Source organism: Hetaerina americana, unplaced genomic scaffold (genome assembly GCF_022747635.1).
Source record: "Hetaerina americana unplaced genomic scaffold, ioHetAmer1.1.p SCAF_6, whole genome shotgun sequence".
Classification (NCBI taxonomy): Eukaryota; Metazoa; Arthropoda; class Insecta; order Odonata; family Calopterygidae; genus Hetaerina; species Hetaerina americana.
This window is the reverse complement of record NW_027287205.1, coordinates 30,058,453-30,086,184: the sequence shown is the minus strand read 5'-3', so window position 1 is coordinate 30,086,184 and position 27,732 is coordinate 30,058,453. Positions and strand designations below refer to the sequence as shown.

At 40.3% G+C, this 27,732-nt stretch overlaps 1 protein-coding gene across 3 annotated transcripts in view; it reads left to right on the top strand.

Annotated features, from left to right (window-relative positions):
- The window catches only part of LOC139695056 (zwei Ig domain protein zig-8-like), a 614,690-nt gene that overhangs the window by 281,053 nt on the left and 305,905 nt on the right, over positions 1-27,732 (top strand). For all 3 annotated transcript variants that reach the window (XM_071593662.1, XM_071593663.1, XM_071593661.1), the window contains one exon: positions 22,900-23,024. The gene's annotated coding sequence lies outside the window, so the exon portion shown is untranslated. The remainder of the gene's footprint in view (positions 1-22,899; positions 23,025-27,732) is intronic.

Sequence of the window (27,732 nt, the reverse complement as noted above, 5' to 3'; positions counted from 1 at the left end):
GAAATGGGCGTGTTTATTTTTTTCAAATATTTACTAACATTTATTTATGAATACATATTTATGATTCAATCGCTGATGTCCTAAGAACCATCGTCGCACGTCCTTGTGGGCCTTTTATAGTTGTAGATGTGAATATTTCCTTCTCACATCTCACGTCATTTGGTCTAGTTACTCGTTCTCAACTTTCTCCGCGTATACTCCCCCCTGGAGATATATTCCACTAGTTGTGCGTTAGCTTCGAAGTGGTAGAACGCCATGATGACATTCGCTCTTGTAAATAGCATCTCTCAAATTGCGTCCGTGAGGAGACTGGGGATGACGTTATATTTCCGATGTGAGCACTCGTGGCCAAACAGCGGTCGGGTAGGAAGACCTCCCCCCCCCTCCCCGCAGTCCGCCCTGGAAATTCGAAGAAACTCTTTCGTGTTCCACCAAACGAGTACACTGTCGCGGTTTTCCTCTCGACCGCTGGCCCACGAGTTCCATCAGCACGAGTCGCACCGCAGTAGGGGACGGGAGGGAGGAAGATGGCGTCTCGCGCAGTGGGGACAAAAATATGACGATCTCGTTGCGCAAACAACGCTCTTTCGAGTGCGCGTGGGTTCGCTGTGTGCGTCTGTGGCTACGTGCGCTCGTACCTTAGCGGAGAGGGGGCGTGGGTGGAGGTAGAGGAGGGATCGGGAGACAACAGAATGAAAAAATAAAAAAAAATTGCGGAAAAAATCCTGGAGTGAGGATGGGGAGGGATGGAAGTAAAAAATGTTTATTTTCCTCTTCACCTTCTCCTCTCCCCCTCAACCTCCCGGTACGTGTGCGACGGGATAGTGCTTACCCCCTGGAGTCCTTCCACTTTACCTTCATAATCCAGCAGCCCAGAGTTGGCGACGAGGTTGGGATCCTTTACGTGACTATGGAGCCGCGCGACTTCCTTCCTTCCATCTCCCCACCCCAAGTACCACATCCCTTACTCCCTCCGGTCTACGCACACTCACAGACACCTACGCACTCAATCCCTGTGTCCCCCCTTTTCACATAACCCCCCTATTCCCCTCCGTCTTCCTCTTACCCTCCAGATCCCACCATCCCTTAGCTTGCCCCGTAAATTAAGACGATGGAAGAAGTTGCTTAATTAGGAAGAGTAACCCCTTTCGTTTTCCCCTCCCTCTTCGCCCTCATCGTTCGCTCCCTTCCCACCCTACCCCACCTGGCCCCTCCCCCTGGCCACCACACTCGCCACCTCCTTTATTTCTCCTCCCGCACTTCCAAGCTCTCATCCCTCTCCTCCACACTCTCCGTCCCAACCCCTCTCGCTACTAAACCTATACTGGTCCACCCCTTCTCAATTCCTTGCCAAGGCCTTCCCCAAACACACCTTCATCCTTTCTCCGCAACCCGCCACCACGGCCTCCCCATTCTCCCTTTTACTTGTTCTCCGCACTCCCCCAGGGTCTAGCTAGTGTAGTTTTTGGGGTTCTAGTCGAATCTTTGCCGACTCCGGGTTCTATCTCCTTCCTTTTGTTTCTGATTTTTCGAGACAACCTCGTCCCTCGTGGGGAGCACAGTAAGAGAGGGTATCGTAGAGGTGGTAAAATTTTACTCATTACTAAAAATATAATGAAGATAGAAACTTAATTTTTATTTGTTATTCTTAAGACTTTTCTACATAGACTACATCCAGAGTTATACATTTCTCCCAGCGTTTCTTGACCTTTCGAAGCCCCTCTTTGTAGAACTTGGCAGATTGCGTGAAAAAATATTGTCCCACCTCTTGAATGACGTCTTTTGTGTAGTCAAATCTATTACCCCGGTAATGGTTTCTATGAGTTAGAGGAATAAAAAAAGTTACTTTGGGTGAAATCCGTAGAATATCGTGAATAAGGCAAAATTTCAAATCCACAAGGCTTTGATTGCAGGTGGCACCATGTTTACTTCTGAAAAGAAGGCAGTAGTCGTGGATCACAGCCTGCTGACACCTTTGACATGTGCAGTTCTTTGTGAGTAAATTTTCACTCGCTTCCGTAACTGTAATCAGTGTCGTTCATGATCGTTTGGATGGTTGTTCTTCGGTCTAGTAAGATACTCCACCCCTTTCTTCATTGGAACAGCATCTTTCGTGAGTAAAGACCTTCCACTTCCACCTTATTGTAAGTGATGGACATATGCCAGTTTGGAAATTCCCTTTTCACCTCACAACTTTGTCTTATGACGAACTGTCTTTTCTATAAAGCAATCATTTCAACATTGATTGTTAGGTCGTATTTTGGCATCGTTGATCGTACATTGGTTATATATTCTTTAGTATGAATTTGAATATATATGAGAATAATTTGTGAGCGCTGATTTTTATGCCTGTGCACCTATAATATCCCAACTAGAAACAGCCATAGGTTTTTATACAATGCATAGTTATAAGTTTCGTATACTTAATTCAAGGTTAATCTTAGTACTACAATTATAGTCATGAATATTTAACTTTAGAAAACTTTTCTGGTGAAGTCGCAACCGTTATTCTCCTTCTCTATCTTGGAAATGTCATTTTGAAAGAATTCAGATCCAGTTTTTTCATAATCATTTCACTCTACTTTCAAAATATTTCCGAATAGCTTTCCTTCTGCGCCACAAATTTTCAAGGCTTCACAACCATGTTCATGAATTTTTATAGGGTGCCTGAGATTATTTTACGGTAAATAATGAGTAAGTTAAACAAATATAATTTAATACTATGATTAATTTCTATTTAAAATGTAAACTATGACGAAAGGAAATGTGCAGGGTCTGTACAATATGTATCGGGACTGGCTCCAAAAATCAAAATTTATTGCAGTTATCATCACAATTACTTAATAATCTTCAAAATATATTACTTCTGCATCGATGCACTTAGTTTGGCCCGTCTGTCACTCGTCAAAATACCGCTGGAAGTCGGTTTCCGGAATACTGTTGAGACCCCATGTCGTCGTCGCTTGAACCTCCTCGATGGAGTCGAACCGGTATCCTTTGAGCTCCCTTTTTATTCGCGGGAACAAGAAAAAATCAGGTGGAGCCAGGTCGGGGCTGTAGGGGGGGTGAGGCAACGTTGCCACGCCGAATTTCGTCAGCAGCTGCGGTCTGTTTTTGTTCCTCGCTCAAGACTTTCGGCACCAGCTTCGTGCTCATTTTCCTCATCGCAAGATCCTCTCTTACAATGGTGTGGACGGTTCCGACTGAAAGGCCGGTCTCTTCACTGATAAGAGCGATGGTTAAACGCCTGTCAGAGTCCAAAATGTTTTCACTTTGGCTACCTGAGCATCGGTTCGAGCGGTCGTCGGGCGTTCGACGCGGTGCTGATCTTCGACGAGCTCCCGGCCTTCCTTAAATATTTGGGCCACTCAAAAACTCTTGGGCGGCTTAAGGCATCATCCCCAAAAGCCTGTTCAATTAACTCAAGGGTGTGCGACGCGGATTCCCCGAGTTAAATGCAAAACTTCACAGCGTAGCGTTGCTCGACGGTGCGCTCCATGCTGGCGCGACGACACCACAAACAATCACACGTCACAAAAATCCACCTCCTGTCTCAACGAATGCCTGGAGGCGACTGAACTAAAGTGCGCCTGAGTGATGGGGAACCCCTCTACCGAGTCGACCGGTCGGACCTCCATTCACTGCTCATTTGAGGATACAGTGAACCAGTGCTGATACCTATTGTACGGACCCTCTATATCTTATGAAAATGACCATTCCTTGTACTTACCATCATATCCAAAACATGTAGTCAATCACCACCGCAAAGAAATGGCAAATAATATAAAATTACGTTTAGCCCTCCTTTTTCATTGGCATGCCTTTGAACTGAAGTGAAGTTTCACATCACTATTAACAGTCCAGAATGCCTACCCGTCAATGAATGCTAATATTGCCAACGTATTCACCTCCGAGCAATTCTCAGGTAATTGACTTGACACTTCAAAAAATTAGTGCAAATTATTAAAGATGGGAGATAGTAAAAATGAGCGTCATATTTAACTGTATTTATTCGCAACTATATTTGCTATGTAAATATCTATGGTAGTATTTATGTATATGCATATGTAACTCATCATCTCCAAAGGCCTTAAATCTTAGATTTGGTTTGATCTTCTCCCACAATATGCGCGCCTACCCAATTATTAACTCTTTTGATCATATATCTTTTGTGTCGCCCGTTTCATGTCTTGCGCTTGGGGTCCCCCACTGTCATTTCCTTTCATCATACCGTCATTATTAAATGAAGCCTATTTACTTCTCTGATTTCCTTCTGAGAGCCTTCATTGAGGTATTTACTGGCCGCATGAATAACCTTTCAACCTTTCAAGAAAGTACCGCAGTATACAGAATTTATTAATAGACTCTGGTTATTATTTTTAAACGCCCACCAAGTTTGAGGTATATCATTTAGTTAAGTTTCTCCTCTCTTTCCCCCGGACTAATTAGTACAAATTTTTGGATTCTGGAAGGCCTTTGCCGTCAAATCCTTTTCCCTTCCCGATTCCTTCCCACGCCTCTCCCACAAACTTTCTCTCATTACATCGTATCTCATTCGAGCCGCCAGGGTGAGAAGAACCATTTGAAAAACACCAAGCTCCTCGATTAACGCGATAGATGCTCCCACCCCCCTTACTCCAAACCTCCCTCCACCCGAGCCACACATTGAAAAGAACCTCATTAAGTGGAAACGCGATAACTGGGGTAATTTTCTGTTTCTGCCGGTGTACACTTTCTCTTTTTCAGTCCCATTCCTCCTCCCCTCCGCTCGCATATTATTGCAGTTTTTTTGTCCCACCGGCATATCATGGCGCGGCATCTGTTTTATACTCCCATATTAATTTTTTAGTCAGACTCCCCTCATCCCTCGTACCGTTGTTGAAACGAAAAGTTTGCCATCAAATATTGCCCATCGATTAAAACAGAGTGATAAGATGCAGTTGAGATGGCGGGGATGTGAAAAGGGAACGAGAGAGCGGAGATAGTCGATCGCGCACCGATTAAAAGAAAAACAAACGCGGCTGTGAAACTGCGACGAAGAGATAAGGCGTAATTGAGAAGGGATTCTAATATTCGGTCGCTGGATAGGAAAATTTTGGGTGAGTTGATAGAAATGTTTGGACTACGGTGTCTGAGAATTTGAAATATTCATTCGATAGTTTTGAACTAAAAGGAGGAGAGGCGAAGCTTCCTGGTAATGGTTTGTGTACTTAATACAGCTTACTCTTTGACACGCGCCAAATAACGCCGCATTAGGTGCTTCGCTTGCGTTCTATCTAAAGCGCGGGTGTAAATAAGGCTTCGTTTCTATTAGATAGGTCGCGTGCTAAAAAGTTCAATTAATCCTGTAGAATTTCAAGATGAAGCTGTAAGGATTCAAACTAACTATCAAGGTATCTTATTTCAGTAAAGCTATTCTACTCTTTAAATTTACGGTTAGTGGTGATTAATATTTTCTACAATATTGCGAGAGCTTCATATTTTTTTTCTTCTCTATATTATTTTCCTCGCCAATTCATCGTTAACTTCACCTGCCTTCGTGGCGTTTAAATATTCAATTTTCTTCCGGTCTCTACTCCGCTTCCTTAATATTTTTTTTTTCTATTTAGGCCCTCAACATCCCATTACCTTTCAATATTTCCTCCTCCCACACAATTTCTGCCTCTTTTGAATTTACCCCAGCAACTTCCTCTCTTAACCCCGACCATATTTAACAATTCCTCCTTAATCTTCATCCTTTACGTTCATCTTATTTTCTGCAACCTTCTCCGCCGTATTCCCACATAATCACAACTCAAAATCATTTAATTCTACGCTCATCCTCTTACCTTAAAGACCAGGTTTCAGATCTATACACATCTATTCTAACTCACCCAAATCGCCCTACGCATAATCTCTGCTCAATATCCCCACAGCTATGCTCTTTTTTCTATAAAACACTACCGAAATTGGTAAACTCCTCCACTTCCTCGTGTTCATCGCCTTTTAATAAGACATTTTAGCTTTCTTACTTCAAGAGTCTCATTACTTTCACTTTCTAAGAGTTATTAATCATTTCATATCTGTCGAAATAACCTTTGAGATTATTTTTTGCTGTATCTGTGTAAACTAATCGACTGCGCAAAAAAGTATTTTTCTATTTCCATTACGTAATCTTGCATGCTGTTTTTATTTCATCTTATTTTAGTACATTGTCCTTATCATTACTAACAGCTTGTCATTCATGGGTAGTGAAATATTGTTTCATTGCATTTTACGTTATTACATTTAAAAAAATTATTTTAAATATATTTTGTGGCTTACAGTTGAGAAAAACGTACTCCTTGATGGTCCCTGCCTGTTTTGAGTTCACCTTCTGGCCCATACCATAGCGGTTACATTGCACTACTTCCACAGTATTGTCGGTACGAAAGTTATTTCAAGAATAAATAACGACAAAATGCGGTATGTATAAGTGATTTGAACAGTGTTGAAGTAGGTTCAGGCATTTTGGGGCTATGAAAGACTTTGAATTAGATGTAATAGCAACTGCTCAGTATTAAAGGAAATTACTGCAATGGTTTGGCCAAGCAAATGAACAGCCTTATGGAAGGAAAATGGGTTAGACCGTGACAGTCACAGTTAAAAGTAGACAAAGAAGCTCTCAAGACAAAGCTCTAAAGAATCGATGTGCAGGCTTGACATCATGCATGACCACGTCAGCTGAGCGAAAGAAGTATGCATAGATGGAACAGAATGGAATAAATCAATAAAAGGTAGCAATTTTCCTAATGAAAACAAAATTAATGCTTTACAATTTTGCGTACCCTGAAAGAGAGTTTTAATGGGAGTTTGCTGATGCGTATGCAAATAGAAACATGAATTTTTTGCAGTACTGAACGTATGGGATCTCCAACGGTAATATAAAAAAATTATGTTTGGATGTTTTGATCAATTTTTTTTCTATAATATTATTATGATTATAGTAATAATTTTTTTTATCTTTTGTTTTTGGTTATTAAAATATAACTTGTGCTTCCAATTCCAATATGTTTTTACGAAGACTAAAGGTGGTTTTCACACCCCCCTTTTCTTCGTGGGTAATTTCCTGTGTGGGTTTTTAATAGGTGAGCAATTCCACGCTCTCCCTAGCGTTTCCTACAAACCTCATTCTTTGCCTAGACGTTTCCTATTTTATCGTTGTCTATCTTCGCATTAATTTACTTTGCGTTTGTGTTGGTGCGCCGTTTGGTGTTTTTATCCTTAAATATCGTCCCTCGGAAACCGTAGAGATCGACCAAACTATTCATGCTGCACAAGGGGCAATATCATAAAACGTGGCCTTTCCCATTACCATTCAAAAAGACTTTTGAAACGATCCAGAGCTATGGTGTTAGAAATTGGGATCCTCTTACATCGGGAAGTGTTTCTCATCTCTCTCCGGAAACCATTCACGTCAGAGTCCATTCCCCTCCCACACGATTCCTCCAAATGCAATCACCGCCTTAAAAGGCACTCATTTCGATGACGTCGATCCGTACTACAACCCATAAAAATGTACATGACCATCCCGGGAGAACGGTACCCCCATCTTGTGAGCAAGGCACTAGTCAGAATGTCATCGCCTCACCCACGCCTCCGACGACAACCCCATTCTACCGTGGCCGTTTGGGAAGAGGTGAGGGCATTCGCGTGGAATACACGCGTATTCCGGAGGCGTTGGTGATGATGTCCACACTCCCACCCACACATATCGAGAAACGACTCCATCGTACCTCGATCTCACAGGCGGGGGCATTCCCAAATGGCGTCCATCCACGGCAATCCCGCGGCTTCCACGTGCCTGCCTTCTATCCATATGCTGTCGTCAATCGGAGACGGTTATCGACCTTGACGCAAGCTGATAGCGTCGTCGCCGCCTGGCTTGATGAGCGTCAAGGCGAGGCTGTTAAGGTCTTTATGAAGGGTAACTCCGTGCCGTGCTTCAATCGGTTTCGTCTATAGATTAAGTAGACCTTGGGTGTAAGGTGTTCTCCTCCCCTCCAATTGTAAACCGTCCGGTTTGCGTCACGGTCATATCTGTGGTGGGGGGGAGGCAGCAACCCGTATGTTTTTCACGGAGTGGAAGCATTGTGGAAACGAAAAATCTTTAAATACAGTCGTCCGATCCAACGTTTTCGTTTACTTCCAGTGTTTAGGGTATATTGATGTGAAAGTTTACATTGGCTCCAGAAATATTGGCAGAGAGGGAAGGAGAGATCAGATCAGGATGTTGACTTGGATCAGAAAGATTATGAGGAAAAACATTTTAAGGATAAATATAATCAAATCCATGAACGTGGGACATGTAAGAAGACAATACAAACATGGAAGAAGGACATCAAATATTGATGCAAGATAAAAAATGTCGTACGTCGGCTAGCGATGATAGACGCCAGTAAGATACAACGATTGCAGTGTAAATTTACATACATTTTTCATGATACTTTTCCGGTAGGCACATGAACCGGAAACTAAAACATAATGTGATGAATTGATTTTTTCCTGTAAAAGCATGATTAAGTCCTAAAATATATGCTTCAACAAGCCTGCAAGCTTACAAACCTGTAGAATTCTTTTTATGCTAAAGATCAATGAAAAAAGCAGCCCATACTAAAACACGGTAAAGATTTCTATGCTAAAGATCAGTGAAAAATGCAGTCCGTACATAATAATAATAATAATAATAATAATATTTTATTCATCCAAGAGACACTGTGCATAGTAGCTCTAGCAAGTGTATAGGACATGTCATGGTTTACAAAAAATAGAAAGTATTACAAGAAACAAGTGTTACAAGGATAAAAGGAAGGAATGAACATTTATGAATTAGGTCTCAGGTATTCTTTGATGCTGTAAAAACACTTATCAGAGAGGTATTCTCGGACCATTTTCTTGAATACTGGTTCACGCTCTTCTTTTTTAATACATATAGGTAGGTTATTATATAATTTTATACATATTGATTTAGGACCATTTGCAGCCATGGTTAAGTTTGTTGATTTTACATGCAGGTTGTTGCATTGTCTTGTATTGTACAGGTGAATGCTATTGTTCGTTTCAAAATCTGCACTATAATTTTTAACAAGCATTATAGATTGATAGATATATACACAGGGTGCAGTTAACAATTTTAACTTTCTAAAGAGAGGTCGACAGTGTGCATAATAATTTTCATTGCACATAATTCTCACCATCTTTTTCTGTATCTTTAGAACACTGAGAAGGTGAGAGGGCAGTCCCCACAATACAATTCCATAAGAAATTCTTGAATGAAATGATCCATAGTACAACATAATCAACACATTTTGACTTACAGTGTGTCTTATTATGGAGAGTAAGTAGTACACAGAATTTAACTTTTTAATTAAGTTCAAAACGTGGAAATTCCATTTGAGGTTACAGTCTACATGAAGTCCTAGGAACTTAAAATTACTTACAAAATTTAAATTACTACCATATGTTGAAAAAGAGTTATCAATTGTGCTGTGCAGAGATGAGAAGACCACTGCATGAGTTTTTTCAACATTGAGAACCAGATTATTACATTTGCACCATGTAGACATAGTTTTCGTCAGAAGATCACCAGCCACAGCCAGATCCCATAAATTTTTACTGGGTGTCATTGCACTCACATCGTCAGCATAAATAACACATTTTTTAGAACCATTTAACTGCAGCTGCCCAGGAAGATCATTAATAAAAATTAGAAAGAGTATAGGTCCAAGCACTGACCCCTGTGGTACCCCTCTGTTGACCTCCAGGGGGGTGGAGAGGTAAATTTCTCCATCATTTTTGTAGGCCACCCTTTGTTGCCGATTTGCAAGATAGGACTTTAGCCAGCTCAGTGCTACTCCCCTGATGCCCAATAGCTCACATTTTGATATCAACTTACTGTGGTCTACAGTATCAAATGCTTTGCTCAGATCATAGAAAATTCCCAAAACCTTACATTTAGAGTCAATCTCTTGAATTATATAATTGATAGCTTCAAAAAGAGCAAGATTAGTTGACTTTCCCTTGCGGAAGCCAAACTGGTTGTCTGATAGCACATTTTGGCTTTCAAGATAATCAACCAGTCTTTTGCAGAAAACACACTCGAGAATTTTACCAAATTGTGAAATGATAGATATTGGTCTATAGTTTTTTAAATCGTTTCGGTCCCCTTTGTTCTTATAAATTGGTAAAACCTTAGCCATTTTAAGGGAATTCGGGTAAATGCCCTCAGCCAAGGACTGGTTCACCAGCATTAGCAGTGGTGCTAGAATGAGATCTCCACAGTCTTTTAATAACTTTCCAGTCACACCATCAATGTCAGCAGAGTGTTTTTTCCCTATCTTATTGAGATAATAGCATAATTCACTCACATCACAGGGTTTAAGATACATTGATGTATAAGTTGCATTATTGATTGACATGGGCCCTGAAGGCACAGGATGTGGGGAATTAGGTAGAGACAAAAAAGCTTTATTAAAAGCATTGGATATTTTACCTGGTTCCGTGATTAAGTTGCCAATGTTATCATTTACCTGGAGAGGCAAAACCATGGAATTTAAGTTGCTGTTGCTTTTTATGATTTCCCATGCTACTTTTGAGAAATTAGAGGCATTCCTAATCCGCCTATCATTATACTCCTTTTTTGCCTGCTTTATTAAATACCTGAACTCTCTTTTTTGCTTGGAGTAAAGCTGGTATGTTGTGCTGTCACTAGAAGATTCAATCTGTAAGTACATAGTTTTCAATTTTTTTGACATACTGTGGATTTCGGGCGTAAGCCAGCTTTTCTGATTACCTCTCCTAATTTTAACTGGCTCGTAAGGAAAAGCAAGGTTTAGGTAATGTATGAAGTAACTGTAGAAGACTTCGAAATTTTCATTAACATTGGCCAACTGAAATGACCCCACCCAGTTGTGCTGGTTAAGCAACACCCGAAAATAGTTAACATTCGACTCACTGATGTACCTCTGGTATTTAAAGGCCCTGGATGATGATGATGAAGCATTTTTACACAAATAAAAAGTAGACAAAATCACGGAGTGATCTGACACTGCAGGATCAAATACTTTGGTTTCAGTACTGCTTTCAGGATAATCTGTGAAGACATTGTCTAACAGAGTTTTACTCTTTGCTGTTATCCTGGTAGGGGAACTTACTAGTGGTTTCATGTTATATGTGTCAAAAACTTGCAATAGTTGTCTTTGATCTTTACCATCAACCATCAGGTTGCAATTGAGGTCCCCAGTAAGTATAATTGAGGGTCTGGACGAATGATTAGTTATATTATACAATAAATTCTCGAGTTTTTCGAGAAATGACACATAGCAAGCCAGGGGAGACCTATAAATAACCAGGACAACCAAAGCATGGTCAGCCATTGTAAGCCTTACAGCCGAGCATTCAAACGTTAATTCATCATTGAGTTTACTTATGTTACGTGAAATAGAATTAAAAACTAGGCTATCTTTGACAAAAATAACAACACCACCATGTTGATGATTTTGACGGCAGAAAGCGTCACCAATTACATAACCTGGGATTGATACAGTCACGCCTTTTAGCCAATGTTCACAGATACAGATTATGTCAGGTTTTTCACTTGTAGTCACTGCTTCAAGACCCACAAGTTTGTTACTTAAGCACTGAATATTTAGCACTAAGATTTTTAACTCAGATCCACTTTTACATGAAACAGGTCGGTCTCTCGTCACGGTTAACCTTTTGGTGGGTTCGCCGAAATTTTCCGAGTATAGTCACTGGTTCGTGGAGTCTTTTTTCATAGAGTTCGTTTGTCTCCGTGTGACCATTCCGGTCTGGATACCTACAGTATCATATGACGTTTGATTAGGAGCAACTACCACATCTGTGTCCATCGCAGGTGAGGAGGGTAGACTAAACCTTTTCGATGGGAAGAATTTTCATCATCATACATCTGCATCTACATACTACCCTGCAAGCCACCGGAAAGGTGGGTGGCAGGGGGTGTATCCTCAGTAGGCATGCACTACGCACGAAGAGACAGCATGAAAGATAGCAAATTATATTAAATGGGAATTTGATATTAATGGAAAATTACATTAATTCCGTCATACTTATTCTCATTTATTTTCCTTAAGGGTTGGGAGGAGTCAAGTGAAAGCTCATTTCAATGCCACAATTTCAAATTGCAAAAATCATTCACCTTGGCAGAAACAACGCTGCCTTTTACTATTTTAAGCAATTCAGCCATAATCATCGGAACTTTTACAGCTTTTGTCATATTCATTCATTTTTCATAGGTTTTACTCTGTTTCTGAAATGTTTTCCATTCCTGGTTTTGAGAGTATTTTTGGCCGCATTAAACAGTTACTTCCTTGGTCCACCCTATCATCTCCAATAACTTTTCTATCTAAAACTTTAGGAAGTACACCAGATTTCTTCCATCCATTTCACTAATTCACAGGCTACTCATGGCCACGTTCCTAATGCTAGGTGTACCAAAAGTTAATCTCAACTACCAACCCGCATTTAGTCGGTATTTGTTGACTTAGGCATAAACAAGTTTAGTTTCCATATAAGCATATGGGGAAGAGTATACCTTTTAAATGCTTATGTTCATCTACATCCGCTCAACAACCTACCATCCAAAGCAAGGTCGCGTGGCGGGGGGTGTTGGGCCCCCACCCGTAAAACAAAACAAAACGACATGCAAAACTAAAAAATGCATGCCAGTTCACACCCATATGGACGTATATGGAAATTGTATTCAATCAAAACACATTTTAATTTACAAACATGCAAATTCATTTGCTAGCAACTGATGTACACATGCACATTCACCTACGGATACACCTGATTTCTATACAGCATTTAATTTTGTCCTCGCGAATAAATCTAATGTGTCTTAACTATTTCAATGTAGACTTTGATTTCTTACTATTAAGACTCGCGAGTGTCCGAGGAAAGAAAAGTAGTCTATAAGTATCTGTACTGGGGTCAGTCTATCTACCGTGTGTTATCTTTTTGGTCTAACTTAACCAAATGTTGTGGGGCCGCAATACATGTAACTCCCTCTGTGTCATTGCTCAATTCAGGTGCTCTCAACCTTGCTAAAAGTTTAAGTTCCGCTCGTTCTTTTCGCATTCTAAGCGGCTTGCAGCCTTATTCCAAAGGGCCTAACTTTCCTTAGCCTTATCCTAAAGGGCCTTTCACATTATTCTTCTTATCGTAATAAGTGTGGACGAATCTGGAGGATTTTTTCTGAACTAAATCTAATATTTTTTGCAGCACTTTTTCCAATGGATCCCAAATACTCTATGTTATACAAATATGTGAAAATTACACTCTTGCTTAAAATCTGCTGTTCCGGTCGAAAAATAAGGTTGTTTTTGGATCAGTTATGAAGTTAAAAAAAAAGAATTTGGAATAAGTAAAATATGACCTTTTTATTCGTGTAGTTAACTTGGTACTAATCTAACTCCATCATATGAAGAGGTAGCAACCCAAACGTTGGTTATGATTGCTCATCTTATACCAACATACTCGTCAATTTAAAATTTACGTTTTCCTCTGCCACCTACCATTTTCCACTTTTTACAGTCTAATGTTGTAGTCAGAAATCCACACCAATTGGATGAAATCTTTAATTTAGTGTCCAGAGACTTCATAAGGTTTTGAAACCGGAACTCTTTGTTGGTAGGCAAACGTTCTCCCCACAGAAATGATGTGCCACCAGAGTGATAAATTAAACACTGGTAACGAATCCTGAAATCGTCTGGATGCAAATTGGTGGGTGATGGTGAATGGTCTCCTTGCTTCGTCATTGCTACAGGGAAAAATCGTAACAATGGTCAAATGGTTCTTAGGCTGATACAGTTTGGAATTTTTTGTTTCGTTAGATATTAGGCAGTATCCTTGTGCCTGTAAATAAAAGAAGCGATTTTGTGCCCTGTATCGCTGATTAGTCAGAACCGCGGTGCCCATATCCCTCTGTCCCCTTTACGTTTACTCGCGTCGAAATTTTGCGACGCTCTGCCCTCCCAATATACGCCACGCACATCAGCACCCGGCACACCAACACAGCCTCCTCGCGCCCAGAATCTGTGACGCCCAAACAGGCCTCTGACTCCCCTCACCTCACCACCCAAATTCACCTGCGACGCCCGCCCCCGGCGCCACCCACACCTCCATCCCGTGCCCCCCCCCCTTCCGCGTCCTCTCCACCGACCCTGCCCTCCGTAATTCCCCCATCTTGCGCTCCTAAATATCTTCCCCGCCCCCTCCACCTTTCGGATGCCCCACTATTTTCCCTCCGAAGCCGCCCTAACGTCGAGATGTCCGCAACAACCCCTTCCCCCGAAAACCCCCTTTCAACCCTTTCCATCAACACAGCCCCTCTCACTCCACCTACGATCCTCCTCCCATCCAGCCCCCGTCCTTTTCTTTGCCCCACACCACCGACACTCCACTTTGGGAGTTGGGTTAGAGTTCTCCTGAACTTGAGTAAGCGAATAGACCCTCGCCGCGCTAATTCCCTGGAAGAAAAAGAAAAGGGAGACAAGAGGGAAGTTGAGGAGAAGGATGAAGGGATAAGGGAAATACGCAGGGGCGGGGTGTGTGTGAGGTCCTTGCGGAAGAGTTGGAGGGCGGACGAAGGAAAAGAAAGGAGAGAGGAAAGTAGTGCGGGCAAGGAAGGAATAAAAACGCACGGTAACTCGCTAACGAAACACAAAAGGGGCTTAAATATGAATGCCCCCGGTCCGCTCTTACTCTCTCTCTCCCAACCTACTTCCATGCATTTTCACTCCACCTCCGTAAAAGTAGTATAGAGAGAACTTCAAACAATGCGAGCCAAGATTTTAACTCATTTTATTTCGAATGGCCCTCTTCAAAGGTGGCTCGCTTGGACGGTTTTTAAGGAGTTTTGTTTTCGCAAGAGGGGAAAGGACGGGAAATCTGGTGTGGGAGGAAACTTTAGGAAGAAAGGCATTACGGTGAAGGTCTCTGAGGGTGTGTGTATGGTTTTTTTTGAGGGGTTGGGCGTGATTGAGATGGAGGGATAGAGAAACTGGGAAGGTGAGGGAGTAGGGCATTATTTAAATTGATCGCTCTTCGTTGTTGGGAGTTAAGTCCCCTTTGTGTTAACCCGTGGGAGGTTTCAGCGTAGTTACATCTGCATTTCCTCCACCGCTTCCCCCTCCAACTCATCCCGTTCTCTCATTTATCCCCTTCAGCGTCCAACACTCGATAACACAATAATCGCGTTAAATACACGACCTCCGACTGCGGGAAATGCGGGATCCGAAAGAAGGGTAGAGGTGGTGTGGGTGGTTTGTAAGGCGGTCGAGTTCCCCGGCTTCCCTTTGGAGCGGGGGGCTATAAATCCTCTCTGCCGCGGAGTCGAATGAATTCCCCCGCGATTGATGAGGCCAGTGATTTTTGTCGTACGCTTTCACAGCCGCATGTCCGGTTCGTACGACAAGAGCCCCCTTTACTACCCACGTTGAACACCAATCGGTTTTGGAAAAAGGGGCGTGTTCCCCTTCGAAGGGGTTATCTTTACCTGTTGAAAAACCAGACGGACCTTCCTCCCCGCGCAATTCCGTTGAAAAATATCCAGGTTTATCGAGTGATGAATAGATGACAGAATCTCTTGATTGTTCTTGCAAAAATATGCGACATTTTACCTAAGTAAACTCTAAACGGATATTTGGTCATCAATAAATTTGGGAAAATCAGATTTTATGAAGAAGCGTCATTGGCCAAAACTAAATCTGACAGATGAATGTTAGGTGCTTGATATAGATTTGTTTCATAAAGTACGGTGCTGCGATTCTTTGTAATTCTGACATTTTTACCACCTTTTTCTTGGATCTATATAATCATTTTAAGTTACCACATTTTCGCTACACCAATGAATTTCTCTGCTTTATATGGTGCCCATGCCGCATTGCCAAATATTATTATGTGCCAAAGAAATTTGTTTTACTGGTTCAATAACCTTGTCCAAGTTTAGTACGTTTGTCACTATAAGGCAGTTTTCATGGGTGTGCTAAAAATTAATTTGATAGACTATAATAACTCTTGCGTATCATCATGTATAATAGGAAGGTAACAAACAGTTTTACTGAATTAATAGGTGACAGAGTGTAACAAATTCCTTTTTTTCGCATGGAAGCATTGGAATTTCATTTCTCGACATATTCAACTCATATTGAATACTTCCTTACCTTTGCATTCTAATTTTTTTATTTGGAGTTCTATTTACTTTGCCTCGGTGGGAAATATTTTTTTTTCTCAGTCAAAGACAAGTTTAATGTTATGATGTATTTAGAAAAGTAATACTACAACGGTGTATGTCAATATTATTAATATTTACGCACGTTAATCGTATGAATACAGGAAAATTGAAAATTATATGAAAAAATGTCAAAGTAGATGCTAGTTCCAGCCAATATTAACATCATAACTTCCAAGTCTTGCACATTTTATTAACATAACTTTATTAACCCCTGCTATATAAGGGTAAAATTCTATTTGGTTCCTTTCTCAATTACTCCATAATTTAGTATTTGCCTTTTTGCATTTTGGTTAGGGACGAAACCTAAGTTGTGAATAAACTAGTCCGCATGAAACCAATTATTCTTAGAACAAATATTTTTATACGCATTCTTCCTTGAGCAGTTGGAGAGGATAATAATTATTACCTTCCTCTCAATTCTTCCGTAAACAGCTATCAAAACATTTATTTATTATTCAAAAAATTAATTGTGTTTTTAAGGTGAATGACGAGAAATTTCTTGTTTTCGCTGTCCGATTGGAACTGAACAGGGCTCTATATTTTAAATCTACCTTTATTGCTATCCTCGCAGACTGTTGTTTACCTATTGCATAAAAAGGTGCTACATAAATGCTAACGGCAAGTACTTATAGAGTTTTTATCGCTGTTACAATTTAGCCTTAATATATTTCCACAAACGATGAAATGAAAATCCAATTAATTTTTATGAAAAATGTTTAGATTAATTATTCTTATTAAATGTAGTTTCAACCTTACATATAAAGGCAATCGAAGTTTATGTTTCGGGACGAGACCTAATGTAAATAAATGGGTGGTGATTAAAACCATTTTATCACTAAATTGCTTAGAGAGAATTCATCAAATGCAAACATTTTTATACTAATTAAACGCGGCGATATGAATATTAAATACCAAGCTAAACAACTCCGCGGATATAACTTCACAATTATGCACGTTTACAATAACGGTAAAAGTATTCAAAATTTCTACTGGACAAAGTAAATGAAAATATCACCAATCAATTTAATGAATATTATTTTCAGCTTAACTATTTTCACCAATTAAGAATGGTACTCCACAGAATGTATTTTAATGCTTTTAAACAAATAATGTTAGTTATTCTTCTTTTTTTAAGTGACATAATTAACTAGCTAACCTCTTAATATCTTTTAAGTCGATGCAAACCGGCAATTTATTTCCCCCTGTAATATTTACCTATACCCCACTATATTATGAGAATTTCTCGCCATATTATCTGGTATTTTACACACGCGAGCCAAGAAATATTTTACTCTTCCCACCTCCTTCCAGACCGCAGTAATTTACTGATTCTCGCCTCCCGAAAACTTAGCAGTGAAGACAAAAGAGCCGAGGAAAAATTTATAATGATAGTTTGGAATTTTAATCTCTGTCGTAATATGCTCCGGAATTCGCCTTGCGGGAGACCATAAAGCTAGAAAGTAAGCGGTTTACCTCCCACGGGGTCCTTTAAAAGTAATAAAGAAAATTATGACACCAGAAAATAAAGTGAATTTTTTGAGATATTGAGATAGAGAGATACGTAGAGATAGAGAGGAAGAGAGACAGGGAGATAGGGATGGATAAAATGAAATGCAATAGAATATTCCTGTTTGTCCATTGGGGTGGCGTTGGTCGTTTCACGAATAATAAGAGACCTTGAGTCCAATTCGGTTGCTATATTGGACAAAATAATTGGCCTCAAGAGATGGGAAATGGAATATATTGCGGCCAATAAGAGCCCCTAAAGGGAAGGGTCCCACTCTTCTCACGGAGGGAATGGATGAGATGGTGAGGCGGACAAACATTAGGAAAGAGAAAGGGAAAATATTCCCTGCCTCAAGCACAGAGATTCGGAGAGTATTCCCCGCAGTATTTCCGGCTTTAATCTCGCTGTTACTCGAATCTACCGGAGAGGGAGAGAAAGAGAATTGGGGGAGAGGGGTGATGGGGAGTGGGGTGGTGGGGAGTGGGGTGACCATCGGTGAAAAAACATGCGGACACCCGTTTACTTTTATTCAGAACGGAGTGCCCCGGCTCTCTTCCCACTGGTACGAAAAGGCGTATCGATGCTCTCTCCCTCACTTTCTCTCTCTTTATCCGTTCCTACTTTTTCTTTGACGGAAAAAAATGTTCGGATAGTCGGGCGTCGGAAATAAAGCGAGAGGACACGAGAGTGGAAGTGATATTTCGTCGGCCTTGGGTATCCTTTCATAAGTACTCGGGTATGGTTGCTGGAGTTTCGATGGATACTGAACACTTCCGGAAGCGCCTAACTTTTTATTTGAGGAGGAAGCTGTCGCTGAAGGGGTTTCTCCAATTCTCGTCCCCTAGTCACTTTTTTCATCAACGTGGGTGACAAATTTAGGAAGTGCGTAATGGCTTTTTGTAGGGAGAAGAAACATCAGTAACTTTATAACTTATATAGATCTTTCCTCCCATCATACAAATTTTATATGAAAAAATATGAAATATACGTGCGATCTTACTTTCATTTCAAGCCATTAGTGTAAATTTTCGTTTTTGCAGAAAAGTCTCAATTCTTTAACTTTGAAGTTCAATACTAAAGACGTTCATCGAGTAAATCATTAATGTTCACCCTTAATTGGAGGATTTAAATGCATTGTGGTTAAGCCCATGAATAATAATAATTCCGCGCATGTAAACTGAGTCTAGAAAACAAACTACAGAAAAAGTCTGGAATGGATTACATAGGCAGAGCAAAAGAAAAAAGAGAGCATGGCTGAAGGAATGAGACGGAGATATAGCCTATCTAAGGAACTGCTAAGGTTTAATTAGCAGGAGAATAAAGGGAGTAAATGAAAAACAGTTAATAAAACAAGGATAAGGAATGAGAACGACAGTTAGGAGGAGATTGGTGAAGAAATAAGCGTTCTCCGAGTTGACAAAGGCATCGTATAAATAGCCTTGAATTAAGGAGACGCTGGTAATCTTGAACTCAAGGGATGTGTTACTTGATAAAATATGAAAATCGATGCGGAGATAATTACAAAAGGAAATATGTGGAAGATATTCAGCCTACGCTGGAATAAAGAGAATGAAATGTCAATCAAATATGGAGGCAATTTGACATGGAATGGTAGAAGATTCAGTGATCCTATTGGCAAAATAGAAAAGGCTCAATTATTCATGGTTAACATGAAACTATTGAGAAAAGAGAAAATCTGCCAGCAGATAAGAATTAATATGTGATGAATTCCAAACTCACAGAGAAGCAGTGAAAGAAAAGCAAACTTCATTCACCGTTGATTAAGGTGGACGATGATTTTGAATTGGAAGAAATGACGACGAACGAGTGTGTACCCAAAATTATAGGAATAGAAAACGCTAAGTGATATATTTTACAGAAAAGGAAAGCCGCGTGACCTTGGAGATATTTTTTTTGGAATAGTTGAGGGATTAAGAAATAATAAAATATAAAAAGAAGCACTGTAAAGAAAGCATCGGGTTGTAATCATAGCCAGATGAAGAGTGCGTGTAAGTACCTCATTCATTAAATGAATGAGTAAAGGTTGAATAGAGTTAGTGTGGTTTTCTCTATTTTCCATGAAAGGAAACGTCATATCCAGGAATGATTTGTTTTTTCCTCATCTTTTCAGCCCTCTATAAAACTGTAAATTGCTATTCTATTGGCCTCTATATACATGTTTCATCAAAAACTAACCATAACTTCTAAAAGCTGGAATATTTAGTTCTTAGAGAAACGGAAGAAGTGGTGTAGCTACTACTGCCTTTGGAGATTTATTGTTCGTTTGATAGTAGAGGGATTATAGGGGAAACTGTAAAAGCCTTGTACTTATTTATTAAACTATACGTAATGAAACGAGCTCCATACCAGTTCACATTTCCGAAGAGGGTGAAAATAGCGTGAATAACTAAATTTTTAGTTTTTCCACCTAAACGCAGTCAATGGTGCATGCATTTATTCCGACGATATCATATGCTGTGTTACGTCATCTTCATGATTTATCAACTGAGAAATGTTTCTTGATATACGTCGTATATGTAAATAGTATTATTAAATTCTTTGGTGCTTTGTAGTGGACGAGACTAATTTGGTATCAAGCGTGATAAAAATATAAGCTAAATGTTGAAATTTTAGCACGAGACTAACCGCAAAGTTTTAGTAGCTCAGGTGTAATTTTAAACTTGAATATTCCAAGCATTACGGAAAAAAACTAAAAATCCCGAACATGGCCATTTCCCTCCACGACGGTGAAAGTTGCGTTTGCTTCGGGTTCAGGCGCTACTTTGTTATCTCCACGGGAGATGCCTTTATTTTTTTTCCCCCACCCGCGAGTAATCAACACGCCAGCGGCACGAGCCGGGCGGAATGCTCTCCCGTTATCAGTCTCAGAAACGGCCACAGCAAGGGACAGACAGACGGAGGGAACGAGCTCCATGCCACGCCGCGCCCCATTTACGGTGCATAGAGAGAAGAGGCGGAAGGGGCTGGGGGAGAGATCCATCTCCACGCTCCATGGGACGGCTCGTCGTGATTCAAAAACGTGAGGCTACCCGCGCTCATCGAATGGGGAATGGGTGGCGGGGGTGAGGGCGGGGGATGAGGCGGGTGTGATGATCTCGCGCCGCCTTTCCATCCCGGCATCTGCATGATTTGCGACGCGGTGCACGCGTGGGCCCCCGGCCCTCCATCCCGGGAACGTCCCAACCGGGCACCTCCCTCCCACCCCACGCGCGTGCTGGCTCGTGCACCGGGCATGAAGAGGCTCGCATACGCTTTATGGCACGTGAAATTTAGACCCGCTGGGTGCTTCCCGGTCCGGAGTTAAGAGTGATAATTCCAGTCCGCGCCTGCTGACGTCTCCCAACTCACCCCTTCCACACCTCTCTCCATCTGGCTGGAAGGGAGTCGCGGGTGATATCTATGGCACTTTATGAAGAAGGGTGGCGAGGCACAAAGGGGGGCTATTGAGGGTCGGCGTGCGAATAGTCTGGCGAACATCCTCTGCCACGCGCCACAATGGGTGGACTCGCAGCGGAAAATATTTCGGTGATGGTGGATTAGAAAGCTCCGTAGTGAGGCCACACATACAAGCTGGTTTGGTTTCCATCGTGAAGACAGTTAATATTACTGAGATATGGCTGGATGAAGTTAGTTGGCACATACTACATAAATTTTACCCTCGCGGTAGAGTGGCTCTCACTTAAACGTGGATTACGTGGACAAAATGGAATGTAATTTTATCACCAAAGTGGCGCTCTTATTTTCACTACCTACCATTTAATGCTTTTATGTATTATGAACACTCTTTGATGCAATAGCAATTGATCTCGTAAGTTTATCATTCCCCTAGATTTAAGACTATTTGAATTGAGTTTTTTTATTTTCGATTGTTGTAATCCTACTTATTTCTTCGTCTCTACAATTTACTCCAAAATTATATATATATATATATATATATATATATATATATATATATATATATATATATATATATATATATATATATATATATATACATATATAATTATTTATTCATTTATGCACCCACACATGGATTCTATGAACTATAGTCACGCCTTTTATTATTTCTTTGATTATTTTCCTACTAAGCTAATTTCACTTATGCCAGCTCTTGGTCAACGAGTAGTTAATTTTTTGTATTTGCAAGTGTATCTTAGTCCTAAAATATTATTTATCCGTATTTATTCTTGCTCTGTGATCATGGTCTTATGACAAGAGTTATGTGAGACGAATCTATCTTTCGTGACACGAATTTGGCTCGTATCTCTCAAGATGCATCTCCCAGAATGATTGATTGCAAAAACCAGAAATTTTGTTGAAGCATTAAAGACGGAGGTATTTATCAATAAAACACGCACTTTTACCATAAAATTAGGGAGCATTATCAGTCTAATAAAATACACCTAAAGTTTTTATTTTATTTGCGACACTTTTTCAAGAGCCTACAGAGGTAGTATTCAAGGAATTTCTGATAATTCATGCGAAAAATAAGGGACAAAAACTTGTCAAACTTAATTTCATCAAGATATACCGCAAAATTCCCCATTTTCGTGTATATTTTTTAAGTATGTCGTTAGGGAAATTCAATTTTTTATATATTTTGTGAGCAAGCAATACACCACATGCACACTGATTTCGTTATTTTGCTCAAGGCCCACTAAGGTTAACTTTCCGAGCCCTGAGTAATTTGGTATTCGTTTTTTGTGATGAATTTGATTTGTTTGCGATAACATGTAGTACTGCATTCAAGAAAATAAGCGACTCTTTGGCTAATAACTCCTGCACCATACCATTGCTGGGAACAATGAATAGAAGTAGAAACGTAACTATTCTTAGTTATGCAAATGGCACAAGGTTATATTTTAAGTGGTATACCCTTGAATTCTAATTCAAATTCAAAGGTATGAATTTGTAAACAATGATAGTTTATAAGTTCACAATATTTTTTTTAAATACATCCTTTCAACGATGATTTTTAAGTTTCATTATTTTGCAAAGCTATTCAAAGTAAAGTCCGGATACGTTAGCCTTCTGGACACATTTTATCCTATCCTATAATGTATCTATTCTTTTACAGGACCCCGTGGAAATCCTCATTATTTGATCATCGGACAAAATCTGCAGGAACCTCAGTGAAAATTGAAAGGATCTCCATAGAACAGCAGACTGTGGCAACACACTGGTGTGAACAACGATGCCGTGGTGAGTAGACGGATGTAGAATGTAGAGACAAACTCTTGAATGGAATTATGCTATTTATATTAGCAATGGATTAGTGAAGCATATCATCGTATGAGTATAAGAACGTTTTTTTTACTGTTATGGTCGAGTTTAGTTGAGAGAATGAAATGTTTACATTGTTGTTGTATCGGAATCATATGGTTTTCATTGTTTTTTACTCAGCGTTTAATACCCATTGGTCCCTTTTCAACTCTTAAAGGTCTTTTTTTTAAGTTAATTCCAATTGCTTTGACATTTTACAGGATATACATATAACGTGATACATTTCAGTAGATTTTAATCTATTTTTAGTAATGTGCGAAATCCGAGAAACCTTGAACAGTGAAAGGATTTTTATTTGCATCAACCCGACCTGTTTGACCTTGTGCTCCATTGATCTTTTCTGAAATCTCACGTTTCAACTCTCGTGGTCATAGAGAATTTTAATTCAATTGAAACCAGAGGAGATACAGAATTATATTCTAAAGGCAATCACGAAAACTAGAAGTTCTTTATTATCTACTGATTCATCATGCATATATATAATAAGGCAATGCAGGGGCACAATACTCTGAGTGAAAGAACGTTTAGATAATATGATCTTGGAGAATTGTTGTCCACTAATTGAGTACTTTATTTACGCCCATGTTTTTATAATGAAAATTTCAACTTTTGCAATCTTTTTTTTGTACGTAACTGAGAACAAATAGTCAAAAATTATTCCATCATTTGCCATCAATCTTTTCGCCGTTATTAAGCAACTGGTCCGGATACGACAATTTTAAGGTTTCTCAGATTTCAAATAAATATTTCGTAATGGAGAGGACACATTATCGCATTGCCATTGCGCACTATTCGATCAATCAATGTCTAGGCTTAGTTACCGCTATTGCGTGATTCATTTCCGTGACGAAGTAATTGCCAGATACGTAAAATCGAAATTTTCTCAGTCCAAATGGGAGTTTCGTGTTTTACAGATTTGGCATTTAGGCGCAACACGAACCCGTTTCTCTAAGTTATAGGGAATATTACAACTTCTCAACATAGCAGCATCACCGCAGTAATCAATCCGAGGTATGGTTTGATAGGTGAGGTTAGAATTCAATCATAACCGTACTAAGTCAAGTTAGTCGAAAAATGATTTAAAAAGGGAATCTTTTTTGTAACACGATTTTAAGCGATACTAATATTCCCCTTTTTTGCGATGACTGGAAGACCTTGGGTGTCATTATATGGTTAGTTATTATCTCGAAGGTCGGTTGGATTGGTCACCTAGTACTAAGCCCAGCAGTAAGCGAAAGCATGAATCAGGGTTGAGAAGGGGAGGTCAGTGCCTTTTCGTGTGCCACCTATGGTTTTCCAGGAAGATCTGGTACCCGAAAATCAAAAAGTAGAGCCTACCCATTTACGGAACCTAGAAACAAACCTGGGCCCTCCGGTTATAAACCCAGCGATATAGCCAGTGGACTACCACACCCACATAATATGATGTAAAGATTTCTGCTACTATTGCCATGCGAGAAACGAATCTGCTACGAGATTAATTCATACGAATCTGCTCGTGTGTGTTGCTGCATAGTTATTATAGTTAGAAGACTGCATGAGCAAACCTACCTTGACTTTATTACTACTTGCATTCTTAGAAAACAGACCTCAAGGTGGAAGACTTTTTTAAGAGGCACGGAGTTTATGAACGAAAGCCCTTGGGAGTTTCGTCGCCGGAAATGTCTTGCAGCATGGGCCAAGTCGTAGGGCAATGAAAAGAGAGTACCCGCCCACCTCAGGATTATCAAGGGCCGTTTTCGCAAGAAATTTCCACTGGAAACCTCCGGGATTTCCTCGCGGATCGAGGGGGTGGCGAGATCTCTCCTACCTCTCTCAATCTCCGAGCATTAAGCCCGGGCGCCAACCATTCCGCTATCCTCCCTCCACCTCCCGTGCAAGGGCCCGCCTCCGCCACAAATTCAACCTTTTCCCCAAGTCCCCCTAGCACACGCACCGCATCAAATGCCGTCCGTCCAAAATCCATCCCCATGACCGGCTCCGTTCCCTTTTCTCGTGGCGAAATCACTTTGCTTTTCAAAGGAACGTCATATCCCAACCCCCCCGCTCACATTTCGACTTCGTATCTGCTTCGCCGGGGAAAGAAGGAAGGGAGAGATATAAGAGTGGAGGATGAAGGAGGGGTACACAGGAAGAGAAAAAGGTGTGTGTGCCGAAAAGATTATGGAGATAAGGTTTCCTCCAAATAGAGAGACTAAATTCCGAGGCAGGGGGAGAGGAGAGGAGGAGAGTGGGGTTGGGAAGTTATGTAAGTTCCTAATGCGGCAGTGGGGGGGAGTGAAGGAGGTGGAGCAGTAAGCTAAGAGCGGCCCGTGTTAAGCAATATCGAGGGCCATTTCTCCGAGGGAGGGAGGAGGGGAGAGAGAGAGCGGAGGAGACAGGAGCAACGGATAAAATTCAAAACTTTGCTCTTCCGTTCGTTTGGTGGGAGTTTTTGGGCGTGGTGTTAGTAGGCACTCACAGAAACAACGTTTTATTATCAATTTAAAATGCGATGGAGAAAAGGTAAAATATCCCACCGGCTTGCTCGCTTCACTCGGTAGAGTTCGGATAGGCGCCTTCGGAGTGTTCTAAAAGTTTCTTCAAAGGTTTTGCCGTTCACCGATATCAGAAATCGTAAAAACCATGCGGTTCCTGGAGATGCCGCGATGGGGCGTCGGCCATAAAGTGTTCTGTGCTGATTTTTTTTTCTTCCGTCGCTTAAACCCGCTTCATCTCATCGTCACATCGTCATGTCACATTCAGTTACGTTGGAGCGAATCCAATATTGTAAAATATCATTTCGTCCCTGTGCGGACGATTTGGAAAAAAAACTTCCCCTTGCGTGTAGTTTGAAATATATTCGCCATTCTCGCTGGAATTGCGAGGAGAGTGCGTGTCGCTCGCTACCAGCCAATAAGTTGAAAGATAAGCAGAGGGTTATTCAAATATTTCTCTGGTCTCTGTACGTTTGGGAAATTAAATATCGTAATTATTATAGTGTTTAAGCGCTATCTTTCGGGCCAATTTTGTATTGCACAACCTCGGTGTTGCTGCTAGTTAAGAATAAGAAGGAATTCAATTTATTTAACTATATTACTGCCCTTAACGACTTTGCCAAACAAAAATCTCCATCCCCATACATCATGTTTATTGAAATGGAGCCAGCATTAAACTATTGTCCTCACGACGTGAACATTCATCGTATGAAGTCAATTACGTATAGACGCTTATGTCAATATTTTCTCCTCAGAAATTGAGAAGGGGTTCAAATCTCTCCATTCAAACATGCTTTTAGCTCTTTCAGGTCAATAACAGAAACTAGGTGGAACATACGCCTAGGAAGAAACAATTTCACGCAGTAGAGTATCAAACGGCCATTAGGTCGGGTACGCATTTTCATAACTATTAGGCCGATGAATTGACTTTTTCTTCATTACGCCATACTATCTTCTACTTCTACTTCTACTTCAAGCTTACTAGAGTGCCTTGTTAATAGTTAAGTGCATAATAGAAAATGTATATAATTCTTATCCTATCGGTTATCAGTGTTTACCTCAAGTTATAATATACAATGAAAACCTTCAAGTTTCTGTTTTGGGACATATTAATAAACGCTAGATTCTGGTATGTGAGTCTTAGCTATAATTTTTAATTACACCTGTATATCACTTAAAAGTCACATTCAGAATCTGACACATGTAACACGTTTATGCCTCTTTTGGTGAAATTAATGATACAATTTTAATTCTTGGCAGTAGCTCTCATACCTTTGATTCCAGCATGTCGTCATATCAAATTATTTTGATTTAGCCGCGTGACAGGGATAGTAATGACATCATCAAGTTTTAGGAAATACTCGTGTGTACCCCTAAGTTAGGTAACATTTAGTAAGTCAGGACATAAGCAGCTCTGCCAGCTGAGATAGCGACGTAATTTTTTTACATTGTTTCTACATCTTGGAAGAGTTCTACCCTGCATTAGCTTGCATGCATGTATTCAGATTAAGTATTCGCATTTGCGTGGCCATTTCAAATTCGTGTTTCCGACAGTTTGGCTTCTGTGGATGTTAAATTACCTAACTATTAACATTTACGAGTGTGCATTCCGTGGGTTAGAGAACAAATGAGAAGTGTGATAAATTACGAAATGTTAGGAAGAAAGAAGCAGAGAGAAAGAAGATTAATGTGGCAGAAAGAAGATGAAAGAAGATTAATATTCGGGCACGGTGTTTCTGTAGGAGAAAATTGGACAACATGTAAATTACTCACGAGGATGAATGTGAACATTATCTTGGAAATCAGAGTTGTGTGTTATATTTTCGATTTGTTTTTGCTTAACATCGGTAAAATTTTACTTCCCAATTGTAGGGCTTTTATATATACACTGTTAAACTTGAATGTTATGATTTTCTCAATTCTGAGTGGTTATTAACAACAAATTGGAACTTTTAAATATATTTCAATGTATATTCATGCTCCAATTTCTGTCCAAATTGTTTTACAGCCCAGTTATAAGCACCGCAAATGTTTTCAAGCTGTTCAAATAACACCTTTTATTTATCACGTGCGCTCACTTTCCTCCCACCTGCATTAAACGGTAGACCCTATTAAAGACGAATACGTTTGTATTTTTAGTGTCTCATTTT